This window comes from Arachis hypogaea, chromosome 15 (genome assembly GCF_003086295.3).
Source record: "Arachis hypogaea cultivar Tifrunner chromosome 15, arahy.Tifrunner.gnm2.J5K5, whole genome shotgun sequence".
Lineage (NCBI taxonomy): Eukaryota > Viridiplantae > Streptophyta > Magnoliopsida > Fabales > Fabaceae > Arachis > Arachis hypogaea.
In genome coordinates, this window is record NC_092050.1 from 48,392,617 (window position 1) to 48,402,822 (window position 10,206).

Sequence of the window (10,206 nt, forward strand, 5' to 3'; positions counted from 1 at the left end):
TTAAACGCCAGTAAGTTTCTCCTCCAGGGTGTTCTGTTTTTTATTCTATTTTTCCTTCTGTTTTTGGTTTTTTTTCAATTGTTTTTGTGACTTCACATGATCATCAACCTACAGAATAACAAAAGAAAATAGAAATTTAACATGGATAAGTAAAAATTGGGTTGCCTCCCAACAAGTGCTTCTTTAATGTCAATAGCTTGACAGTGGCTCTCATGGAGCCTCACAGATGTTCAGAGTAATGTTGGAACTTCCCAACACGAAACTTAGAGTTTGAGTGTGGGGGTTCAACACCAAACTTAAAGTTTGGTTGTGGCCTCCCAACACCAAACTTAGAGTTTGACTGTGGGGGCTCTGTTTGACTCTGTATTGAGAGAAGCTCTTCATGCTTCCTCTCCATGTTGACAGAGGGATATCCTTGAGCTTTAAACATAAGGGAATCTTCATTCACTTGAATGATCAATTCTCCTCTGTCAACATCAATCACAGCTTTGCTGTGGCAAGGAAGGGTCTGCCAAGGATGATGGATTCATCCATACACTTCCCAGTTTCTAAGATTATGAAATCAGCAGGGATGTAATAGTCTTCAACCTTTACCAAGACATCCTCTACAAGTCCATAATCCTGTTTCTTTGAATTGTCTGCCATCTCCAGTGAGATTCTTGCAGCTTGTACCTCAATGATCCCTAGCTTCTCCATTACAGAGAGAGGCATAAGGTTTATACTTGATCCCAGGTCACATAGAGCCTTCTCAAAGGTCATGGTGCCTATGGTACAAGGTATTGAGAACTTTCCAGGGTCTTGTCTCTTCAGAGGTAATCTCTTCCTAGTCAAGTCATTCAGTTCTTTGATGAGCAATAGAGGTTCATCCTCCCAAGTCTCATTACCAAACAGCCTGGCATTTAGCTTCATGATTGCTCCAAGGTACTTAGCAACTTGCTCTTCAGTAACATCTTCATCCTCTTCAGAGGAGGAATATTCATCAGAGCTCATGAATGACAGAAGTAAATTTAATAGAATCTCTATGGTCTCAATCTGAGCCTCAGATTCCCATGGTTCTTCATTAGGGAATTCCATGGAGGTCAGTGGACGTCCATTGAGGTCTTCCTCAGTGGAGATCACTGCCTCTTCCTCCTCTCCAAGTTTGGCCATGTGAGACGTGTTTATGGCCTTGTACTCTCTCTTTGGATTCTCTTCTGTATTGCTTGGGAGAGTACTAGGAGGGAGTTCAGTAATTTTCTTACTCAGTTGACCCACTTGTGCTTCCAAATTTCTAATGGAGGACCTTATTTCAGTCATGAAACTTTGAGTGGTTTTGATTAGATCAAAGACTATTGTTGCTATGTTAGAGTGGCTTTGCTTAGAATTCTTTGTCTGATGCTGAGAAGATGATGGAAAAGGCTTGCTATTGCTAAACCTATTTCTTCCACCATTATTGTTATTGAAACCTTGTTGAGGTCTCTGTTGATCCTTCCATGAGAGATTTGGATGATTTCTCCATGAAGGATTATAGGTGTTTCTATAGGGTTCTCCCATATAATTCACCTCTTCCATTGCTGGGTTCTCAGGATCATAAGCTTCTTCTTCAGAGGAAGCTTCCTTAGTACTGCCTGTTGCTGCTTGCATTCCAAACAGACTCTGAGAAATCATATTGACTTGTTGGGTCAATATTTTATTCTGAGCCAACATGGCATTCAGAGTATCAATCTCAAGAACTCTTTTCTTCTGAGCTATCCCATTATTCACAGGATTCCTTTCAGAAGTGTACATGAATTGGTTATTTGCAACCATTTCAATGAGTTCCTGAGCTTCTGCAGGCGTCTTCTTCAGATGAAGAGATCCTCTAGCAGAGCTATCCAATGACATCTTGGATAGTTCAGACAGACCATCATAGAAAATTCCTATGATGCTCCATTCAGAAAGCATGTCAGAAGGACATCTTCTGATCAGTTGCTTGTATCTTTCCCAAGCTTCATAGAGGGATTCACCTTCCTTCTGTCTGAAGGTTTGGACTTCCACTCTAAGGTTACTCAATTTTTGAGGTGGAAAGAACTTTGCCAAGAAGGCATTGACTAGCTTTTCCCAAGAGTTCAGGCTTTCTTTAGGTTGTGAATCCAACCATGTCCTAGCTCTGTCTCTTACAGCAAAAGTAAAAAGCATAAGTCTGTAGACTTCAAGGTCAACCCCATTGGTCTTGACAGTGTCACAGATTTGCAAGAATTCAGCTAAGAACTGATGAGTATCTTCCAATGGAAGTCCATGAAACTTGCAATTCTATTGCATTAGAGAAACTAATTGAGGCTTAAGCTCAAAGTTGTTTGCTCCAATGGCAGGGATTGAGATGCTTCTCCCATAGAAGTCGGGAGTAGGTGCAGTAAAGTCACCAAGCACCTTCCTTGCATTGTTGGCATTGTTGTTTTCGGCTGCCATGGTTTCTTCTTCTTTGAAAAGCTCTGTTAGGCCCTCTAGAGAGAATTTAGCTTCTCTTAGTTTTCTCTTCAAGGTCCTTTCAGGTTCAGGATCAGCTTGAACAAGTATGCCTTTATCTTTGTTCCTGCTCATATGAAAGAGAGGAGAACAAGAAAGTAGGGAATCCTCTATGTGACAGTATAGAGATTCCTTGAGGTGTCAAAGGAAAAGAAGAATAGAAGGAGGAGGTAGATAGAAGAGAATTCGAACACATAAAGAAGGATAGAGTTCGAATTGCACCTTGAGGAGGAGTGTTAGTCCCTTAAATAGAAGGATGTGAGAAGAGGGGAAGAATTTTCGAAAATAAATTAAGAAGATTTTAAAATAATAAAAAGAAATTTGAAAATTTGATTGAGATTTTCGAAAATTAAGATTGGGAAAGAAATTAAGTGATTTTTGAAAAAGATTTTGAAATTAGAAATAAAAAAGATATGATTGAGAGTTGATTTTGAAAAAAGATGTGATTAAAAAGATATGATTGAGAAGATATGATTGAAAATCAAACTAAAAAGAGAAAGTTTTGAAATTAAAGTTGATTTACTTGACTAACAAGAAATTAGAAGATATGATTCTAGAATTAAAACTTTTGATCCTTTCTTAATAGGCAAGTAACAACTAGAAAATTTTGAAGTAAATCATTAATTATAACAAGGATTTTCGAAAATAATAAAAATTGGAAAGAAATTGATTTTGAAGAGATATGATTGAAAAGATATGATTTGAAAAAGATTTGATTTTGAAAAATTATGAAGATTTGAAAAAAATTTGAGTTAAAAACAAAATCTTCCCTCTAGTGTCATCCTGGCGTTAAACGCCCAGAATGGCATCCATTCTGGCGTTTAACGCCCAAAATGCTACCTTTTTGGGCGTTAAACGCCCAGCCAGGTACCCTGGCTGGCATTTAAACGCCAGTTTTCCTTCTTCATTGGGCGTTTTGAACGCCCAGCTTTTTCTGTTTGATTCCTCTGCTGAATGCTCTAAATCTTCAATTCTCTGTATTATTGACTTAAAAAGACACAATTTTGAAAATATTTTTGAATTTTTAATGATGAGAAACAATAAAAATTGCAACTAAGATCAAATAAACAATGCATGCAGGACACCAAACTTAAAAATTTTCATATAGGAGACACTAACAAATTGAGAATGCATATGAGAAACAACGAAACACACAAAACAAGAGAATTTAAAGATCAGAGCAATGAAATCATCAAGAACAACTTGAAGATTAATGAAGAACATATTGCATGTTTTCGAAAAATGCAGGAAGAATGCAATTGATACCAAACTTAAAAATTGATACTACACTCAAACAAGAAACATAAAATATTTTTTATTTTTATGATTTTATAAATTATTTTTTGTGATTTTCAAAACTTATATGGAAAAGAAAATAAAGGGATTCAAAACTTTTAATAAGAATTCCAGGAATCATGCAATGTTAGTCTAAAGCTTCAGTCTAAAAAGATTAGACATGTTTGGCCAAGCTTTAGCAGGACATTACATTCAGCAGCTAAATTGATGAGAATCAATCATCTTTTGTGATGATAAGAACATCACCTTGAAACTCTAGAATTCATTCTTAAAAATTCTAAAAAATAAAAAGAAAAGTACCTAATCTAAGCAACAAGATGAACCGTCAGTTGTCCAAACTCGAACAATCCCCGGCAACGGCGCCAAAAACTTGGTATGCAAAATTGTGATCATCAACAATGGCGCCAGAGGACTTGGAGCTCTTAAACGTGAATCACACTTTGTCACAATTTCGAACAACTAACCAGCAAGTGCACTTGGTCGTCCAAGTAATACCTTACGTGAGTAAGGCTCGATCCCACGGAGACTGTCGGCTTGAAGCAAGCTATGGTCACCTTGTAAATCTCAGTCAGGCGAATTCAGATGGTGATGGAGAATTGAAAATTTAAAGATGAATAAAACATAAAATAAAGATAGAGATACTTATGTAATTCTTTGGTTGGAATTTTAGATAAGCGTATGAAGATGCTTTGTTCCTCCTGAACCTCTTCTTTCCTATTGCCTTCTTCCAATCATTCATACTCCTTTCCATGGCAAGCTTTATGTTGGGCATCACCGTTGTCAATGGCTACTTCCCGTCCTCTCAGTGAAAATGTTCCAAATGCGCTGTCACCGCACGGCTAATCATCTGTCAGTTTTCGATCATGCTGGAATAGGATCCATTGATCCTTTTGCATCTGTCACACGCCCAACAATCGCGAGTTTGAAGCTCGTCACAGCCATCCCTTCCCAGATCCTACTCAGAATACCACAGACAAAATTTTGGTGTTTCGGATCTCAGGAATGGCCGCCAATAATTCTAGCCTATACCACGAAGGTTCCAATCTTAGATTAGAAACCCAAGAGATACGCATTCAAGCCATTGCTAGTAGAACAGAGGTGGTTGTTAGGCACATGTTCACAGATGAGAATGATGATGAGTGTCACGGATCATCACATTCATCAAGTTGAAGAACGAAGGAATATTTTGCAGAAGAAATAGGCTTGAGTTGAATAGAAAAACGATAGTACTTTGTATTAATTCATGAAGAACAGCAAAGCTCCACACCTTAATCTATGGTGTGTAGAAACTCCACCATTGAAAATACATAAGAACAAGGTCTAGGCATGGCCGTGAGGCCAGCCCCCAAACGTGAAAAGGTCTATCAAAGTCTAGGGACTAAATGTCCAAAGATGAAAATACAATAGTATAAGGTCCTATTTATAGAGAACTAGTAGCCTAGGGTTTACAGAAATCAGTAATTAATGCAGAAATCTTCTTCCGGGCCCACTTGGTGTGTGCTTGGGCTGAGCATTGAAGCTTCCATGTGTAGAGACTTTTCTTGGAGTTAAATGCCAGCTTTTGTGCCAGTTTGGGCGTTTAACTCCAGCTTTTGTGCCAGTTTTGGAGTTAAACGCCAGAATTTTTGAGCTGACTTGGAACGCCTGTTTGGGCCATCAAATCTTGGGCAAAGTATGGACTATTATATATTTCTAGAAACCCCAGGATCTCTACTTTCCAACGCAATTGAGAGCGCGCCAATTGGGCTTCTGTAGCTCCAGTAAATCCACTTTGAATGCAGGGAGGTCAGAATCCAACAGCATCTGCGGTTCTTTTTCAGCCTTTGAATCAGATTTTTGCTCAGGTCCCTCAATTTCAGCCAGAAAATACCTGAAATCACAGAAAAACACACAAAATTATAGTAAAGTCCAGAAGAGTGATTTTTATTTAAAAATTAATAAAAATAGAATAAAAACTAATTAAAATATGCTAAAAATATATTAAAAACAATGCCAAAAAGCGTATATATTATCCGCTCATCATGGAGCAAGGGGAGTTAATATTGAGAATACATGACGAACAACTCACCTTCCATGTTTTCAAGCCCACACATGAATCTGAGCAAGAAAACAAGGAGTTGAAGGATGATCACAGTGAATTGTTTCTGAAGGAGACCAGTAGTGAATCACAAGTAAGACTTCTGGAGACCTCTTCAGTAGACAAACATGATGCTTGGTGCACGAAATTGTGATCTCAATGGCGCCAAAAACTTGGTGCGCACGATTATAATCTCAACTCCTTTTCACAACTCCGCACAACTAACCAGTAAGTGCACTGGATCGTCCAAGTAATAAACCTTACGTGAGTAAGGGTCGATCCCACGGAGATTGTCGGCTTAAAGCAAGATATGGTCATTTTGTAAATCTCAATCAGGCAAATTCAAATGGTTATGGGATTTTGATAATTAAAATATAAGTAAACATAAAATAAGATAGAAATACTTATGTAATTCATTGGTAAGAATTTCAGATAAGCATATGGAGATGCTTTGTTCCTTCTGAATCTCTGCTTTCCCACTGCCTCCATTCAATCCTTCATGCTCCTTTCCATGGCAAGCTGTATGTTGGGGGATCACCATTGTCAATGGCCACCATCCATCCTCTCAGTGAAAATGGTCCAAATGCGCTGTCATCGCACGGCTAATCATCTGTCGGTTCTCACTCATGCTGGAATAGGATCCGTTGATCCTTTTGCGTCTGTCACTACGCCCGACACTCGTGAGTTTGAAGCTCGTCACAGTCATCCCATCCCAGATCCTACTAAGAATACCACAAACAAGGTTTAGACATTCCGGATCTCAAGAATGCTGCCAATTGATTCTAGCTTATACCACGAAGGCTCTGATCTGAACCAGGAGCCCAAGAGATAAACACTCAAGCTATTGCAGATAGAAAAGAAGTGGTTGTCAGGCACGCGTTCATATGCGAGAATGATGATAAGTGTCACAGATCATCATATTCATTAGGTTGAAGTACGAGTGAATATCTTGGAATAAGAATAAGCTTGAATTGAATAGAAAAACAATAGTACTTTGCATTAATTCATGAGGAACAACAGAGCTCTACACCTTAATCTATGGGTGTAGAAACTCCACCGTTGAAAAATACATAAGTGAAAGTGGTCAAGGTATGGCCAAATGGCCAGCCCGCTAAACGTGATCTCTGAACATAAAATTATCCAAAAGATGTGAAATAAATCACTAAAAGTAGTTTTTATACTAAACTAGTAGCTAGCGTTACATAAGATGAGTAAATGATGCAGAAATTCACTTCCGGTCCCACTTGGTGTGTGCTTGGGCTGAGCATTGAGCTTTCATATGTAGAGACTCTTCTTGGAGTTAAACGCCAGGTTGTAGCCTGTTTCTGGCGTTTAACTCTGATTTGCAACCTGTTTCTGGCGTTTAACTTCAGAATAGGGCAAGAAATTGGCGTTTGAGCGCCAGTTTGCGTTGTCAAAACTTAGACAAAGTATAGACTATTATATATTGCTGAAAATCCCTGGATGTCTACTTTTCAACGCAATTGAGAGCGTGCTAATTGGGTCTCTGTAGCTCCAGAAAATCCACTTTGAGTGCAGGGAGGTCAGAATCCAACAGCATCTGCAGTCCTTCTTCAACCTCTGAATCAGATTTTTGCTCAAGTCCCTCAATTTCAGCCAGAAAATACTTGAATTCATAGAAAAACACACAAACTCATAGTAAAGTCCAAAAATGTGATTTTTATTTAAAAACTAATAAAAATATACTAAAAACTAACTAAATCATACTAAAAACTACTTAAAAACAATGCCAAGAAGCGTATAAATTATCCGCTCATCACAACACCAAACTTAAATTGTTGCTTGTCCCCAAGCAACTGAAAATCAAATAGGATAAAAAGAAGAGAATATACTATAAATTCCAAAATATCAATGAAACTTAGCTCCAATTAGATGAGCGAGGCTAGTAGCTTTTTGCCTCTGAACAGTTTTGGCATCTCACTTTATCCTTTGAAGTTCAGAATGATTGGCATCTATAGGAACTCAGAATTTAGATAGTGTTATTGATTCTCCTAGTTCAGTATGTTGATTCTTGAACACAGCTACTTTATGAGTCTTGGCCATGGCCCTAAGCACTTTATGTTCCAGTATTACCACCGGATACATAAATGCCACAGACACATAACTGGGTAAACCTTTTTAGATTGTGACTCAGCTTTGCTAGAGTCCCGAATTAGAGGTGTCCAGGGTTCTTAAGCACACTCTTTTTGCTTTGGATCACGACTTTAACCGCTCAGTCTCAAGCTTTTCACTTGACACCTTCACACCACAAGCACATGGTTATGGACAGCTTGGTTTAGCCGCTTAGGCTAGGATTTTATTCCTTTGGGCCCTCCTATCCATTAATGCTCAAAGCCTTGGATCTTTTTTACCCTTGCCTTTTGGTTTAAAGGGTTATTGGCTTTTTGCTCTTGCCTTTTGGTTTAAAGAGCTCTTGGCTTTTTCTGCTTGCTTTTTCTTTTATTTTATTTTCGCCATATTTTTTTTTGCAAGCCTTGTTATTCACTGCTTTTCTTGCTTCAAGAATCAATTTTTATGATTTTTCAGATTATCAATAACATTTCTCCTTTTTCATCATTCTTTTAAGAGCCAACAATCTTAACATTCATAAACAACAAATTCAAAAAAATATGCACTGTTCAAGCATTCATTCAGAAAACAAAAAGTATTGTCACCACATCAAAATAATTAAACTAATTTCAAGGATGAATTCGAAATCATGTACTTCTTATTCTTTTGTGGTTAAAACATTGTTCATTTAAGAAAGGTGATGGATTCATAGGACATTCATAGCTTTAAGACATAGACACTAGATACTAATGATCATGTAATGAAGACACAAACATAAATAAAGATAAAGAATAGAGAACGAAAATAGAAAAAATAAATAGACAAGGAGATTAAGGAACGGGTCCACCTTAGTGAGGATGGCGTCTTCTTCCTCTTGAAGAACCAATGGTGCTCTTGAGCTCCTCTATGTCTCTTCCTTGCCTTTGTTGCTTCTCCCTCATAGCTCTTTGATGTTCTCTAATTTCATGGAGAATGATGGAGTGCTCTTGGTGATCCATCCTTAGTTTTCCCATGTTAGAACTTAATTCTCCTAGGGAGGTGTTGATTTGCTCCCAATAGTTTTGTGGAGGAAAGTGCATCCATTGAGGCATCTCAGGGATTTCATGATGGGGAATTTCCTCATGCTCTTGTTGAGGTCCATGAGTGGGCTCTCTTGTTTGCTCCATCATTTTCTTAGTGATGGGCTTGTGAGTTGAATCTCTCTATCTTCCATGACTTAGATGTGGAAGCAATTGTCGCGTGCATTTTCTTGCATCATTGGCAAGTTGAACGCCAACCTTACATTTTCCGGACTGAAATCTAAGTATTTTCCCCGAACCATTGTAAGCCAATTCTTTAGATTTGGGTTCATACTTTGATCATGGTTCCTAGTGATCCATGTGTTTCCATAGAACTCTTGAACCATTAATATTCCGACTTGTTGAATAGTATTGGAGAGTACTTCCCATCCTCTTCTTCTAATCTCTTGTCAGATCTCCGGATATTCACCCTTTTTTAGCTTAAAAGGGACCTCAGGGATCACCTTTTTCTTGGCCACAACTTTATAGAAGTGGTCTTGATTGACCTTTGAGATGAATCTCTCCATCTCCCATGACTCAGAGGTGGAAGCAATTGCCTTCCCTTTCCTCTTTCTTGAGATTTCTCTGGCCTTAGGTGCCATTAATGGTTATGGAAAAATAAAAAGCAATGCTTTTACCATACGAAACTTAAAAGGTTTGCTCGTCCTCGAGCAAAAGAAGAAGGAAAATAGTAGAAGAAGAAGAAAATGGAGGAGATGGAGGGGAAGAGTGTATTCGGCCAAGGGGGGAAGAAGTGTTTGTAATGTATGAAAATGAAGTAGTGGTGAGGGGTTTATATAGGGGTGGGGGGAGGGTTAGGTTTCGTGTATTGGGGTTGGGTTTAGGAGGGAAAGGATTTTGAATATGGAGGTAGGTGGGGTTTTTGGGAAAGAGTGGATGGATGTGATTGGTGAAGGGTATTTGGGGAAGAGATATGGAGGTGATTGGTGAAGGGTATTTGGGGAAGAGTGTTATGAAAAGGTGTGAAGAAGAGAGAGAGAGAGAGAGGTAGGGTAGGTGGGGATCCTGTGGGGTCCACAGATCCTGAGGGGTCAAGGACTTAGCATCCCTGCTCCATTTAGGCGTGCAAAACGCCCTTAGAGTGCACTTCTGGCGTTAAACACCAAGTTACTGCTTGTTTCTGGCGTTTAACACCAGCTTTTCTCCCATTCTTGGCGTTAAACGCCAAGTAGATGCTCTGTTCTGGCATTAAACGCCAGT

General features: G+C 38.6%; 1 non-coding gene across 1 annotated transcript; it reads left to right on the top strand.

The window, feature by feature from the left end:
- Positions 1-1,918: 1,918 nt before the first annotated feature.
- LOC112753570 (small nucleolar RNA R71) lies at positions 1,919-2,025 on the top strand. The gene has a single exon (XR_003177952.1). It is a non-coding gene; the product is annotated as a small nucleolar RNA R71 (small nucleolar RNA).
- The last annotated feature ends 8,181 nt before the right edge of the window (positions 2,026-10,206 follow it).